Consider the following 15,649-nt stretch of genomic DNA (forward strand, 5'->3'; position numbering starts at 1 on the left):
GTACTTCAATTAACACTTTTATATTTCCTCCATAGAGACTATTCAAAATTTGTTATGACTACAAATGGCATATTTGTTACAACACATTTTATGTTATCTGTTGCTATGGATAGCATGTTTATCTTTGTATACTGTTCTTGTGTCCAGAAATATGCTAAACATCCTTGTTGATTCTAATTATTTGTCTGTAGATTCCCCTGGATTTTTCTATGTAGGCAATCTTATCATTAATTGGTAATGTCAACTTTACTTCCCTCTTAGAAATTCTTGCACTTATTGTTTCTCTTTAGTGTCTTATAATAGTGTGTCAGCTCAGTTCAGTTAAGTTCAGTCGCTCAGTCGTGTCTGATTCTTTGTGACCGTGTGTAACTCAGATAAAATATTGGATGCAAAGAGTGATAGTGGACATTCTTAGCTTTTCTTGACTATTCTAATGGTTCACCTTTGGATGCTGCTTGCTACACTACATCTATTTTTTTTTTGGGGGGGTAGTTACTTACTATTCCCAGTTTCTATTCCGTTTCCTATGAGTTTGTCTTGTGAATGGGTGTATACTTCTAAGCTGTTAAGATGTGAATTATAGTTGTCCTTTGGTATGCAGGGAGGTTGGTTACAGGATACTTCAGACATGAAAATTCGAGAATTTCCCAGTTCCCTGTATAAAATGGTGTAGTATTTGCCATTTGCCTATAACCTAACCATGTGCATTCGAGCTCAGTCACTTCAGTCGTGTCCAACTCTTTGAAATGCTGTGGACTGTAGCCCTCCAGGCTCCTCTGTCCATGGGATTTTCAGGCAAGAATACTGGAGTGGGTTGCCATGCCCGCCTTCAGGGGATATTCCTTACCTAGGGATAGAACCTGTGTCACCAGCATCTCCTGCACTGCAGGCAAATTCTTTACCCACTGAGCTACCTGGGAAGCCTCAACCTAAGCACAGTCCCCTACATACTTAAATAATCTCCAGATTACTTAAAATACCTAATATAATATAAATTATATGTAAATAGTTGTAAATACAATATAAATACTATGTAAACAGTTGCCAACGTGCAGCAAATTCAAGTTTGTTTTTTTGGAAATGTCTGGAATTTTCTTTCAATAATTTCAATCCATGGTTGGTTGAATCTGCAGATGCAAAACCTAAGTATACAGAGGGACAAGTGAAGTGAAAGTGAAAGTCGCTCAGTCATGTCCATTTCTTTGTGACCCTATGGACTGTAGTCCATGGAATTCTCCAAGCCAGAATACTGGAGTGTGTAGCCTTTCCCTTCTCCAGGGGATCTTCCCAACCCAGGGATCAAACCCAGGTCTCCCACATTGCAAGCAGATTCTTTACCAGATGAGCTGCAAGGGAAGCCCATAGAGAGGGCCAACTATACACAAACAGATTTTTTAATGCAATCTTACATTCCTTAGGTAGCCCTTATTATCTTGATCTATTAATGCTGAATTCTATTTGCTCATATCTGTTAGGCTTTTCATGTTCACATTTATAAGGAAGATGAATCTTTTCCTTTCTCAGCTGCCCTTGTCTGTTTCAGTGTAAAAAAAAAAAAAAGCCTCAGAAGATGCGTCAGAGAGCAGTGCCTTCTCTCTATTCTCTGGAACATTCTGCATCGTACCAGGATAACTGTTCCTTGACCGTTTGGCAGAATTCTCTTATAAAACTGTCTGGCCCTGGTATTTTGTGTGTAGCATTAAGCAGAGTAGACTTTAAACTGCTGCTTAACATTTCTTTAACAGTCAGAGGTCTGTTCAGATTCTTTTTGTTTTGAGTTTTGCGAAGTTTCATTCTTAGAAGTAATTATCTGTTCTATGTTTTTATGGGTTTTTTTAAACTGTTGGTCTTAGTGTATTCTTATTTCTAATTTCTACTCTATCTACAAAGATATGCCTTTTTCATTCCTAGTATTGCTTATTTGTGCTTTCTCACTCTTTTTTTAAATCTATTTCAACTAAATTTATGTTTTATTTGTCATTTTAAAAACCAGCTGTTAGATTTATTGATTCTATTTTACATTTGCTTTCTATTTCATAAATTTTTGTTTTCATTTTTATTATCCCCACCCTTCTGCATTTTTTGACTTTATTTGTTTTCTTGCTTTTTCTCTTCCTGAGTTTTTTGTTTTCCTCATTATGTTTGAGCATTTTTTTTCTCCTCAGTTATATATATTAGACACTACACATTCTCTTCCAGATTCTGGTTTAGCTGTGTCCAAAAGGTTTTAATGTATAATGTTTTACCATTCCATTCTAAATATATATAGTGTAGAACTTAATATATTATATATGCATATCTATGGACATGTACATATTAATTGACTTTTTTACTTAACTTCCATTATAATCAAAATATCATGTCTGTATAACTACTAACTCTTTGGATAACAAATACTTGCTTTGTGGTTGACAGTGAAAGTGAAAGTCACTCAGTTGTGTCCAACTCTTTGAGAGTAGAGTGGTTAGCCATTCCTTTCTCCAAGGCATCTTCCCAGCCCAGGGATCGAACTCAGGTCTCTTGCATTGCAGGTGGATTCTCTACTAGCTGAGCCACCAGGGAAGCCTGAGAATACTGGAGTGAGTAGCCTATCCCTTCTCCAGGGGATCTTCCTGACCCAGGAGTCAAACCAGGGTCTCCTGCATTGCAGGCAGATTCTTTACCAGCTGAGCTACAAGGGAAGCCCTTGCTTTGTGGTTAGGACATGGATAATTGCTTCAAACATTCTGCTCGAAAATAATATATGTTTTTTAGTTGACTTTTAGATCAAGTACCATCTAATCTGTGGTTTCTCTCTTCTATTGGGTTTTTCAGTCATAATTAAGTTCCATTTGAATTATGTTTTCAGTAGTTCTTGTGTGTGTCAGCTGAATTACCCAGGGCAGTTTTTGCAAACATCTTAGTTGATCGATTTTCAGGAAACAACACCTCTAAAGCCTTCCTTTGATAACTTGATCATCTTCTCCAATAGATGGTCTTCAAGATGGCTAGTGCCCTTTGACAGCTGTGCTCCTGGAAAACTGAGACAAAGCTCTAAGGCCAGCCTGAAAGGGAAGCACACACAAAGGCCTTTAACATGCTGCCACCTTGGAAGTAAAAGCTTCCTGCCTCTGATGGCCCTTTGAAGTAGAGATGTCTGAGATGATGCTGAATTCCACAGACATCCACAGATGTGTATTTTTGAGACTGTCTTCTAAAATGAAAATTTTCTATTGAACTCTCAAGAATATTAACAAGACCCCTCTTCTCAGCCATCTTTCCATACACCCAACTGCCTATGGAAGGACTCTGGACACCCCCAATCTTCCCATCCCTCTGACAAGACCCGAACAACAGGGTATGGGTTTTCTGTTGGATATTTGTGTGTGTTTTTGAAGATTTGTGAAGGTAAGGGAGCTTACCTTCTTATGATGAGATTCACCATGAGTTGCTTATAAGATGCAGGAATATCCCAGGGGCAGACCTACATCTTAAGGAAAGGATTCAAATTACCATAGGGAGAGAAAGGGTAAGCAAGTGGTGGAGGCATTATGATGGATATTTTAAAACATCTTAAACTCCAAAGATAAAGTGGGCAAGGGATGCTCGGAGAATTTCAGGTTAACTTTTTATGAGTCTGTGGGCCGCTTACAAAAATAAAAATGAATTACTAAACATATAAAAACAATCTGTACTCCCAATAGCAATGAAAGAAATATAAATTTTAAAAGATGAGGTGGCGTTTCTCATCTCTGATCACCAAAGAGTAAAAAGTGGTAATATTTGAGGCTTTTCCAGGACAGAAAACAAGCTGGTGGGATGATAAAAATGTTATAAGCTTCTTAGGAAAAAACAGTTGGCAAAACCCAATAACTCCCTTTCTAAGGACATGCATTTTAAGTAAAAGTCATACCCTCATGTAGAGGGGCTATTATCATTGCCTGCCCACATCCTGCTCTCTTCTCCTTTGGGTTCATAGAAGGTTACAAATCACCTCCTTGGCAGGCAGGCTCGGCCCTGGGACTGACTCAGGCCAAAGGCCATGAGTGGAAGTGGTGAGTTTCACATCCTGCCCAGCGCAGTGGCGCAGTAAGAGCTGTCTGTTCACTCGGAGCTCTCCTGAAGCAAACTCTGGAAGGCGACTTATAATGCTGGTGCTTCTTTTGCCTCCAGGACTGAGTGACTGCTTTGCTCTGTTAAACCACCAAGATCTTGAGCTTGCTTATTATCAGCTCAAGCCTACATGGTCCTGACAAATACACAAAAGCTTATATCAAATGAGATTCCTTGTAACATGACATGAAATAGTGTAATTTTTACAACCACCTAAATGTCTAAAAATACATAGAGAACAGACTTCTGGTTGCCAAGGGGCAGGGGGCATGGGAGATGGGTGGATTAGGAGTATGGGATCAGCAGATGCAAACTATTATGTAGAGAATAGATAAACAGCAAGGTCCTAGCATATAGCACATGAAACTATATTCAATGCCTTGAGATAAACTATAATGGAAAAGATTATGAAAAGAATGTGTGTATATTCACACACATTCTTTTCACATACACACACACACACACACATATGAATATTTAACTGAGTCACTTTGCTATACAGGAAAAATTAATACAACATTGTAAATCAACTATACTTCAATAAAGTAATTTTTTTAAGTATGGAAGATAGACAAATAAATGATGGCCAGTGGCATAGTATAATACTATAACAAATACTTTACAACAAATAAAACTGACACGCTGAGGGTCTCTCAGAGCCATGGGAACAGCCTCACAAAAAACATTGAGGGAAAAAGGCAGATTATTAAGCTGTTCATACAGTATGATGACATTTTGGTTTCAAACTATTGATATAAACCCAGAGGGAAAAATAAAGCACAAACATCACAATGTTAATAGTGATCACAATAGTGAAATAACACAAAATTAATGATCTGAAACCTAAAGTTGGCCATCGGGGAGTTTATAAGAAGGAGCATGAAGAGTAAGCTGAAAGATGTTATTTTATATAATACAGAAAAAACAGGCAAGGACTGCTTTCCAAAACCACAAGAGCAGCAAGTGGGAATAAGTAATAACTGGTTATAGGAAGGTTGTTTTATTGAGCAAGCGGACCCATGACTTGTGAAATCATTTTATGGGGCATAGTGCCAACTTATCCCTTTATTTTCTTTGGTTTTCACTGTCACTTATCCAAATCTCAGGCTGCAGGCTGGCTGGGCATAGTGGAGGGAGAGAAACAGAGGCAAAGTGACTATTTAAACATGCAAGTGAGTGTCAGAAGTATCCTCAAAGCTGCTAAGTTAAAATCAAGTCTTTGGTTATTAATATATGTGCCATATAACTGCATGGACAACTTGGTTTCATTATCCCTAGAGGTTTGAAAAATACTCTAAACTTTGTTCAGGAACATGGTGTACTTACAGAAACACACGAATGTTCTGGTATTACTAGGGCCCATTCCAGGAATGGCAGGGGGGTGACAGAGAACTAGAGCCTCGTGTTTTTAGAAACAGCCATCAGGCTGATCAGAGAACACTCCTGGGTCTCAGCAATAAATTCAGAGTTCTGACCATTCCAGCTGTTTCCCTGTCTGGGGATGTCCCTCTGCCTGTGAAGGGACTCTCTCATCTTTGTGGGTTTTCCCAGAGGTGACCACAGAGGAAGTTTATTTCTCAGTACAGTTCAGGCTGGAATGGCTCCCACATAAATGCCGATAAACCTTTTTTTGGAGCCTAAAAGTGCTGTTGTGGGATGTCCACAGCTCCTGAATGTCACCAGCTGGGAAATTACTACTGTTCTCTTGCCTGAGTGACAATTTATATATTCACTGTGAGTGCAAAGCAATGACAATGATTACAAAGTTTTACAGGACAACTCTGGGCTTCCCTGGTAGCTCAGCAGTTAAAAATCTGCCTGCAGTGCAGGAGACCTCTGTCTGATTCCTGGGTTAGGAAGATCTGCTGGAGAAGGAATAGGCTACCCACTCCAGTATTCTTGAGCTTCTCTGGTGGCTCAGCTGGTAAACAATCTGCCTGCAATGTGGGAGACCTGGAGTCAATCTCTGGGTTGGGAAGATCCCCTGGAAAAGTGAACGCCTACCCACTCCAGTATTCTGGCCTGGAGAATTCCATGGACTGTATAGTCTGTGGAGTCAAAAAGAGTCAGACACAACTGAGTGACTTTCACTTCATTTCACAGGACAACTCCAGGGTGTATTTAAGAGAGGAGTTGGCAGAGGGGATTAAGAAGTGTTAGGGGCAGAGAATTCGAGGTGAAATTATTACTAGGCTCAGGCAGGATGTAGGAAACAGATAATTTGGAGCATCTGTTGTTCATTATTCACTTGGTAAACTTTCATTTAACATTTACTATGTGCCAGGCCTTGTTCCAGCCGGTGAGGACAAACATGGACCTGTAGGCATAAGCTGAAGCTCCAATATTTGGCCACCTGATGCCAAGAGCCAACTCACTGGAAAAAAACCCTGATGCTGGGAAAATTGAGGGCAGGAGAAGAAGGGGGCAACAGAGGATGAGATGGTTGGATAGCATCACCAACTGGACAGACATGAATTTGAGCAAACTCCAGGAGATAGTGAAGGACAGAAAAGCCTGGTGTGCTGAAGTTCATGGGATCGCAAAGAGTCAGACACAACTTAGTGACTGAAAACCAACATTATAGTCATAAAGTTTACCATCTAATGGAGGAAACAGATGTTTATAAACAAATAAATATAAAAAGAGTAGCAGAAGACTTGTCAGAAAAATAATCTCCGAGCTAAGCCTCCAATACAAACAAACAGAAGTCCAAGCAAGGGCATGGGACTGAGCAAAATCTGTCCCTGGCTTCTGGAAAGAGTTGATGGGTGTGGACAAGTTCTTGGGAAATGAATAGTAAATACTGAATTATCCCTTCAGTGTTCAGGGGAACACTTCAGGCCTTTACCTCAGAATCTCAAATTTCTTGAACCAAACCTTGGAAGAAGGCTTGAAGGAAGCCATATAGGCATTGAAGTTGTCAAGTAATTCTTCTAAGAGTAATTTAGTGACATCTTCAACCAAGTCTGTTGGTTAGGCTCTTCAGGACAGAGTTCAAAACGCTAAAGTATATTGGGAGTAACAACAATGAGATGAAAGGAGGGAAACAGAACAGGGGCAGAAAATGGAAGCTTTCACATTGTAACACAAACCTGATACCTCTGAGAGGAGGGAGAGGAGGAAGGAAGACTAGCAAGTGTGAGCCCCAGGCTGTGGTTGCAGCCTGGCAAAGGTCTTCACCAGCCCAACAGGGAGCTCCCCACAAGATAGATGTAGAGAGGTTCCATACTGAGCAGAAATGCCCTGAGTCTACAGCCCTGTTGTCTTCAGGCATTGGTTTGGCACTTCCTGAGACTACAGGGGCTTCCCAGGTGGTACATGGTAAAGAATCCACCTACCAATGCAGGAGACCCAGGAGACATAGGTTTGATCCCTGTGCTGGAAAGATCCCTTTGAGAAGGAAATAGCAACCCACTCCAGTATGTTTGCCTGGAAAATTCCGTGGACAGAGGTGTCTGGCAGGCTACAGTCCATGGGGTGGAAAAAAGTCAGACACAACTGAGCACGCGCACACACTTGAGGAAAATATAGCTTCAGGCTAAACATTGCCATGGAGCCCAAAAGCACTGCAGGTGAAGGCTATCAGCTGACTGTGTTCCTTACAGCTGAATGTCAGTGGTTTTCTTGAAGGAAGAGCCAGGCAACACCTCTCTGTGGCTGCATCTCAAGACCACATGTCTCACTGCTGCTGCTGCTGCTGCTAAGTCACTTCAGTTGTGTCCGACTCTGTGACCCCATAGACGGCAGCCCACCAGGCTCCTCTGTCCCTGGGATTCTCCAGGCAAGAATACTGGAGTGGGTTGCCATTGCCTTCTGCAACGCATGCGTGCATGCTAAGTCGCTTCAGTCGTGTCCGTTTGTGGTAGACAAAAGAATAGACCATCACTTGCGGCACTGAGGACAGGAGTTGATTTAGAAAAAAGTTTAAAAGACAAATTTTATTTCTGATCCTTCAGAGGACAACTCTCCATGGGTCTTTAGCAGCTCTACATGAATCAGGAATGAGGCACTGACTCCTGCTTTGTTCTGGACTCTCTTTGTGAAGATTTGTGGAGAAACAGTAACTTCCTCCGAAACAAGTGGTAGGCATGTCTACTATTCAGGATGATAAAGATAAAGCCTCCCTGCAGAAACAGATGCAGGCCTGCGTACAGAATATGCAGGTTCCCTGAGCTTGGGCTGCCTCTCCTATACAGCAGCCACTGAACCTCAGAATTGGGAGACGGGGATTCCTGTAGGATTCAGGGCTCAGGGAAGCAGCACAAAATCAAAACTGCTGATCTTCTGGCTGCCACGACTGAGCTAAGTAACAAACTGTTCTTTGTCTCTAACCCAGGAGTCTCTTGTCTTCTGCCAAGAACACAGGAAACTTGCAGGCTAACTTGTTAGTTTGTAAGAAGAGGAAAGCTCAGACCCTTCATTGTTCTTGGAAGGGCAGACTTTCTGGAAGAGAAAACATCATGTACAGATAAGGATGTCCAAGGCAGAGAAGGTTCAACTGGCTTTTCAAGAAGGTACCCAGGGTATAAAGGGTGTGAGGAGAATTTCTGTCCTTAGGGGGGCAAAAAACAGGAAGCAGCGGGCAACAGAGTGGGGGAAGAGAGGACCTCTCTCCACCACCTGGGCAGTTTTAAATGCCCCATTTCTGAGGTTAGACTGAAGGAAATAAGAGGCTTTGGAAAGCAATGGCTCCCTTAGTGACCTAGCTATAAACAACAAATATTTGTATTCAATAATAAGAGTGAAAGACTGTCATAAGATCTCATTTCTAAAGTTATTTATAGGCTTCATACGGCAACTTAATGAGACAAACCACATTTAAAGGCTGCAAAGCTTTCGGTCATAAGATACACTCTCACAAAGGTCAACATTTCCCTGGAGGGAATCTGCCACCTCAGGAACCACACACGGAGCACAGGTGGTACTTAATATGCCCTCCTGGTACTTTAACACAGAGTGCATTTTCCAAACATCAGAGGGGAGTCAACCAAAGAAGGCAACTTCCCGCCAGCTCTAAGCCATGTCGACCCTGAAACCCTGGCCAGGCCCAGAAAAGTTTATCTTCTCCTCTTAAGTTTCAGCACCATCAGCTCTCAGTGATCTCTGTGAGTGCAGGGCAGGGATGGGCCTGATGCTTCAGCCACGCAGATGCTCATGTACCACCTCTGCTTGGCTGTGAAGTAAATTTTCACACTAGGCTTTTAATCACTGGTGTGCTGAGCATTCCATCATGGAGTTCAACTTGGGAGATGCCAACTCAGGTCTCCTTTTCCCAGACATATGTCAATACTTGCATCCCCTCCCTTCTCTGCTGCAGACCGCTCTTCTGAGGGCATGCCCAACTGCCCAGATTTCATTTCCCTCGATTCTATCCAGTTCATGTTTCTGTTCCCTAAAATGAGGTTGGAGGGGGATAAGTAGAATTTAAAAGGTCTCTTCTCCTAGGTGTATGGAGGAAAGGATGACACCAGGCCACAAACATCAGAAAAGTAAGTAATGACAGTATTTGCCTAAATGTTAATAGTTTCTAATATTTTCCACAGACATTTTATGTTAATATTACATATTTTATTTAATTTATTTTTAATTATTTTTAGATAATTGTAGATTCACATTCAGTTACCCTTGCCTGGTTTCTCTAATGATATCATCTTGTGAAATGATAACACATCATAGTCACCTATCATGGGGCTTCCCTGGTGGTTCAGTTGATAAAGAATCCACCTGCAATGAAGGAGACCCAGGTTAGATCCCTGGGTCAGGAAGATTCCCTGGAGAAGGAAACAGCACCCCACTCCAGTATTCTTACCTGGAGAGATCCATGGACAGAGGAGCCTGGTGGGCTCCGGTGCTGGGGTTGCAAAGAATCATACACAACTTATCCACTAAACCACTTATCATTTTCAGATTTCCCCAGCTTTGTATGTACTGATGTGTGTGTGTATTTAGTTCTACACAGTTTTACCACATGTAAACATTGGTATATTCATCACTGTAGTCAAGATACTAAACCATTTCCATTTCTCCAAGGAGTCCCTCCTGTTGCCCTTTTTTAACCATATCACCACTCCCCTTCAAACAAATAACTTAATGAAAATTCATTTTAAAAATAAAATGCATTGGTGGGAATGTAAAATGGTATAGTCACTCTGAAAAATGGACCATTTCTTATAAAACTAAATAGTTAACTCTCATACAACCCAGCAATTGTGAGCATTCATCCCAGAGCTATGAAAACTTATGTTCATAAAAACTTGTATACGAATGTTCATAGAAGCTCTCTTTGTAACAGGCAAAGGCTAGAGACTAGCCAGATAGCCTTCAACTGTTGAGTGATTCATCCACACTGTAAAATACAAAGCAGCCATCAAAAGGATGATTTATTAGTACACAAAAACACCTCAGATGAATGTCCAGGGAATTATTCTGAATGAAAAAAGCCCATTCCCAAAAGGTATATGCTTTATGATTCCATTTTTATAACAGTCTTGAAATGACAAGAATGTTAAAAATAGACACAAAGTACTTTGACCTGATCCCCATTACAGCCTTGAGAGAAGGGCTAGGCATTGCCATTGTAGCAAAGGATTTGCTGTTCAGTCACTCGGTCGTGTCCAGCTTTTTGTGACTCCATGGACTACAGCACGCCAAGCTTCCCTGTCTTTCACCATCTCCCAAAGCTTCCTCAAACTCGTGTCCATTGAGTCGGTAATGCCATCCAACCATCTCATCCTTTGCGTCCCCTTTTCCCTCTGCCTTCAATCTTTCCCAGCATCAGGGTCTTTTCCAATGAGTTGCTTCCTCGGATTAGGCGGCCAAAGTTTTGGAGCAATGAATAGCAAGGGATAATAATGGATGCTGCTGCTGCTGCTGCTAATTCACTTCAGTCATGTCCGACTCTGTGCGAGCCCCATAGGCAGCAGCCCACCAGGCTCCTGGGATTCTCCAGGCAAGAACACTGGAGTGGGTTGCCATTTCCTTCTCCAGTGCATGAAAGTGAAATGTGAAACTGAAGTCTCTCAGTCATGTCCGACTCTTCGCGATCTCGTGGACTGCAGCCTACCAGGCTCCTCCAACCATAGGATTTTCCAGGCAAGAGTACTGGAGTGGGGTGCCATTGCCTTCTCCATAATAATGGATAGGTGATCCTGAATCAAGGCTGGGTCCACAGTGGCATCTGATTTGCCTCTTCAGCCTGTTTCCTTCCTTATGTTCAGAGTATTTAGTTAACATCTATTCTGGGTAAGACATGAAAAGGCATAAAAAGAAAATAGTCAAACCGTGGTACTTTGCATGATGTGATCCACCTGGATTAAACATGATCCCACCTGAATTATTTTCCAGAACCTCCTTCCATGTCACAAAGTCAGCCCAAAGAGGGATTTTTGCAAGGCAGAAGCTGACGCAGCTGCTGCTTCCTGAAGACTGTGGTGGCTCTCTGAGGTGGGATTCACATCCCACCACCCACTCCACATCCAGCTCTCTGCCTGAGGCACCGGCCTGCACAGTCCGCTAGATGTGGCGGCATGAGGGAGACTCCCCATCAGCTGCCCAGTTGCCCTGCACTCCCGACAAGTCCACCCTCCCATGGCCACAGGAGGCTGGTCAGAGATTTTCTCAGCTCCCCCAACATCCCTTCCAAGCTTCCTACCCCTAAAAGGACTCTTCCAGTCCTTGTCACTCATGGTGTCTCTGCTCTCCCTTTGGGACCCAACCCTGACATCCAGCAGATCACTCAGGACAGGCTGCAGCCATGACAGAGCCCAGGACAGGGGGCAGTTCTGAGGCCTTGCTGTTGTCCAGTCGCTAAGTCACGACTATTTGTGACACCATGGACTACAGCACGCCAGGCCTCAGTGTCCCTCATTGTCTCCCAGAGTTTGCCCAAGTTCATGTCCATGGAGTCAGTGGTGCCATCCAATCATCTCATCCTCTGCCACCCTCTTCTCCTTTTGCCTTCAGTCTTTCCCGACATCAGAGTCTTTCCCAATGGGTCAGCTGTTCACATCAAGTCACCAAAGAATCAGAGCCTCAGCTTCAGCGTCAACTCTTCCAATGAATACTCAGAGTCGATTTCCTTTAGGATTGACTGGTTTGATATCCATGCTGTCCAAGGGACTCTCAAGAGTCTTCTCCAGAATCACAATTCAAAAGCATCAATTCTTCAGTGTTCAGCCTTCTTTATGATCCAACTGTTACATCTGTGCATGACTACCGGAAAAATCATAGCTTTGACTACATGGACCTTTGTCTCTGTCTGAGGAGAGGGGGCAGGAATTCCAGGAATCCTGGAGACAGGCATTCCAGAGGAGGGAGGAGGTGCTCAGATCAGAAATGAGGAAGGAGTCCTTTGCACTCAGAACTCCCACCAAGGCACTCACTGCATAATTTGCCCACAAACTCAGGCCCCTCTCTAGGTGGAATTCTTTGAGGAAACTGAAAATGGGGGTCTTAGGCCAGCTAGCATGTAATACAAACCCTCTCATTAGTATGCTGTAATGCCAGTGACCACTAAGAGGCAAAGTACACAGCAGGGGTCATGGAAGGATAGCCATGCTTTAGTACCCATGAGGGATTGTCTCCAGGACCCCCCACAGATAGCAAAATCTGGCGATGCTCAAACCCCAGAGTTGGCCCTCCCAATCTATGGGTTTCAATAGAGGGCTGAGTGAGTGTATGCTTTGGAAAAGACCCTGTATGTGCCATCATTGTGAACCTGTGAACTCCAGCATAGACCTGGGCCAGGGAGCTGAACCTCACAGGGACCATGTTAAAGGGGTCTTTTCAGAGGCGAGAAGGCAGCCAATTTAGAAACTGGGATGTGCTGTCACAGAGATGACCAGTGCTGCAACTCTGCTGCCCGCGTGGTACAGCAAACACACCTCTTGACTTTCAGGATTTGGCCCTTGGCTTCTGGGCTCAACCCCTCCAGCCTAGAGAAACACCAGAAGGATCAACACGGTAGCTGCCTAGTAAAAAGACCTAGAAATAGAGCAAGTGCCTTGTGTGCAATTAAACGTCCAGCAGGTGGGAATAGTCGATAAAATGGTTAAAGAGATTGCATGAAAAGTCCATGAACACCTTCCACAAGGGGCTGTGTGGCCTGGGGCAGGGGACTCAGGAAGCGTGTGCTCAGCCTGTGCTGAGTGGCCTCCCTCTGCTTGCTCTTATCCAGGGGCTGGAAGCTTGGAGAGAAAGGATAGAACCAGTATTGCCAGTCAAGAACAGGGCCTTGATGCTGTTTTGAACAACACTGGAACAAAAGGAGGGCATTTTGCTTGCTGCGTCCCGGCTGTGACAGAAACTACCTCTGGCATAGCGAGTGGTCAGCCCAGGTGTAGAGCCACCCCGTGAACCTGCTTTAGGACCTGGTGAGGGGCTGACCAGCTGGGTGAGGCAGTGGCACCTCTAGTAACTGACTGGCTCTCACACGGAACCTCCGGTGCCTGCCTGGCTGAGCAGCAGTCAGGACTAGTGACTGTCAGTGAAGCGCCTGCACAGAGCAGGAGTTGCCATGAGGAGTCTCCTCAGCAAGGCCTTCGGTGGACAGCGGACTCTGCTAACCACAGCGTGGCGCTAGCTCAGGAAACACGGTTCAAGGTGGAAGCAGCCACTGCTCCAGGATGCCCCTGGGGACACAGACAGACCAAGCGGTCCGGATGGAGGAAGGGGCCCACGCATCCTGAGGCTCAGGTGGGATTTTCTTGGGACGGGGGATTGGTCAGCAAAGTGCATTTTAGGGTCCTGTGGTAGATAGAAAGGGCAGCTCTGCAGGACCTCCCAGGAAACCCTCAGGAGGCCTCCCAGAACTGTCTGAGCTTGGCCTGTTTCCAACGGCTCCTGTCACTCTGTTTTACAGTCCCCAACGCTCTTTCCACGGTGCTTGGGAAGCACACAGACCACCACTCGCTCTGGCTGATCCAAATGAACTCTTTCCCTGCTCCAGGCCGCCGGGAAATCCAGCTGCCCCAGAACCCTGGGCCCTCCTGGAGCTCGACCTGGGGACTTGCCTATCTCACCATCACACCGTTTCAACCCAGCACATTTGTCGATATCCTCAATTCTGGTGGTCCCTCAAGCAGAGCAGAAGCTCCCAGAGAGCAGCAGTCCTGCGTCTTAACACTTCCTTTTATCTCCCCAGGACTTGTGTAGTCTCCACCCATCATAGGTGGGTGATCTTGCCTGCTAATAAGTGAGAATCCAGGGCGTTGTCATTTGAACATGATCTCTTAAATGTTAAGTTCTTTTGTCAGCTTAACCTGTGTATCAGTCAGGGTTCTCCTGAGAAACAGATAGGATGTGTACAGAGAAGCTGGGAAGAGGGGAGAGATTCATTATAAGGAATTGGTTCATACAGTTGTGGAAACTGGCATGTACCAAGATCTGCAGGTAAGCCACCAAGCTAAAGACCCAAGAGAGCCGCCAGTCTGAGGGCAGAAAAAAACTGACATCCCAGCGAAACACTGTCAAGTAGGAAACACCTTTTTTTTTTTTTTTTTTTTTTTTGGCCTCACCACAAGGCTTGGGAGATCTTAGTTCCCTAATCGGGGATCAAACCGCAGGGCCTCAGCAGTGGAAGCTCTAAGTCCTAACCACTGGAACTCTAAGGAATTCCCAAGAAGTCTCTCATTTTCCAGAGGGTCTGCCTTTTTGTGCTGTTCATACTTTCAACTAATTAGAGGAGGCCACACACACTGGGGAGAGCAATCTGCTTTACTGATTTCACGGATCCAAAAATCCCCCCACAGACACACTCAGATTTATGATTGACTAAATACCTGGATATCTGGATTTATATCAAGTTAACACATAAACCTAGCCATTGTGAATTGCATTTTAATATAATTAATTTCCTTGTTGCTGTTCAGTTACTAAGTTGTGTCCAACTCTTTGCAACCCCATGGATTGCAGTGTGCCACACTTCCCAGTGCCACCATCTCCCGGAGTTTGCTCAAACTCATGTCCATTGAGTCAGTGATGCTATCTAACCTCTGCACCCCGCTTCTCCTTTTGCCCTCAATCTTTCCCAGCATCAGGGTCTTTTCCAATGAGTCGGCTCTTTGCATCAGGTGGCCAATGTTTTGGAGCTTCAGCTCAGATCACAGAACAGAGAGGTTCCATTTGTTCCCAAACTTTGAGAAAGGGTTTTCACCTGTTCTCTGGGCTTCTTGCATTAGATGATTGATCCAGAAAAACAAAGACTCATTGGATTGCTCTCCTGTGTTGGCTCTATGAAGAGAGGGGCCGGCTAAGCAGTGTTTGGATCAGGGCCTCCTGGATGGGGCCAGAGAATCAGCTGCTGGGGCCCATCAACAGTGCAGAAACCAGTCAAGAAGAGAAAGACAGTTGTTTCCAGTCCCTGATATGTGATGCCTCAAACAAAGTCAGCAAAAACAGATGAAAATGAAAGCAGACATCAACCCCTGATGTGACATGATTCCAAAGAACCTCTAGACTGACTCACTTCTCTGTCCCAAGTTCAAAATCCCAACAAGGGAGGGATGTCAGTCAGTGTTAGTCACTCAGTCATGTCCGACTCTTTGTAACCCCATGGACT

Source organism: Ovis aries, chromosome 2 (genome assembly GCF_016772045.2).
Source record: "Ovis aries strain OAR_USU_Benz2616 breed Rambouillet chromosome 2, ARS-UI_Ramb_v3.0, whole genome shotgun sequence".
NCBI lineage: Eukaryota > Metazoa > Chordata > Mammalia > Artiodactyla > Bovidae > Ovis > Ovis aries.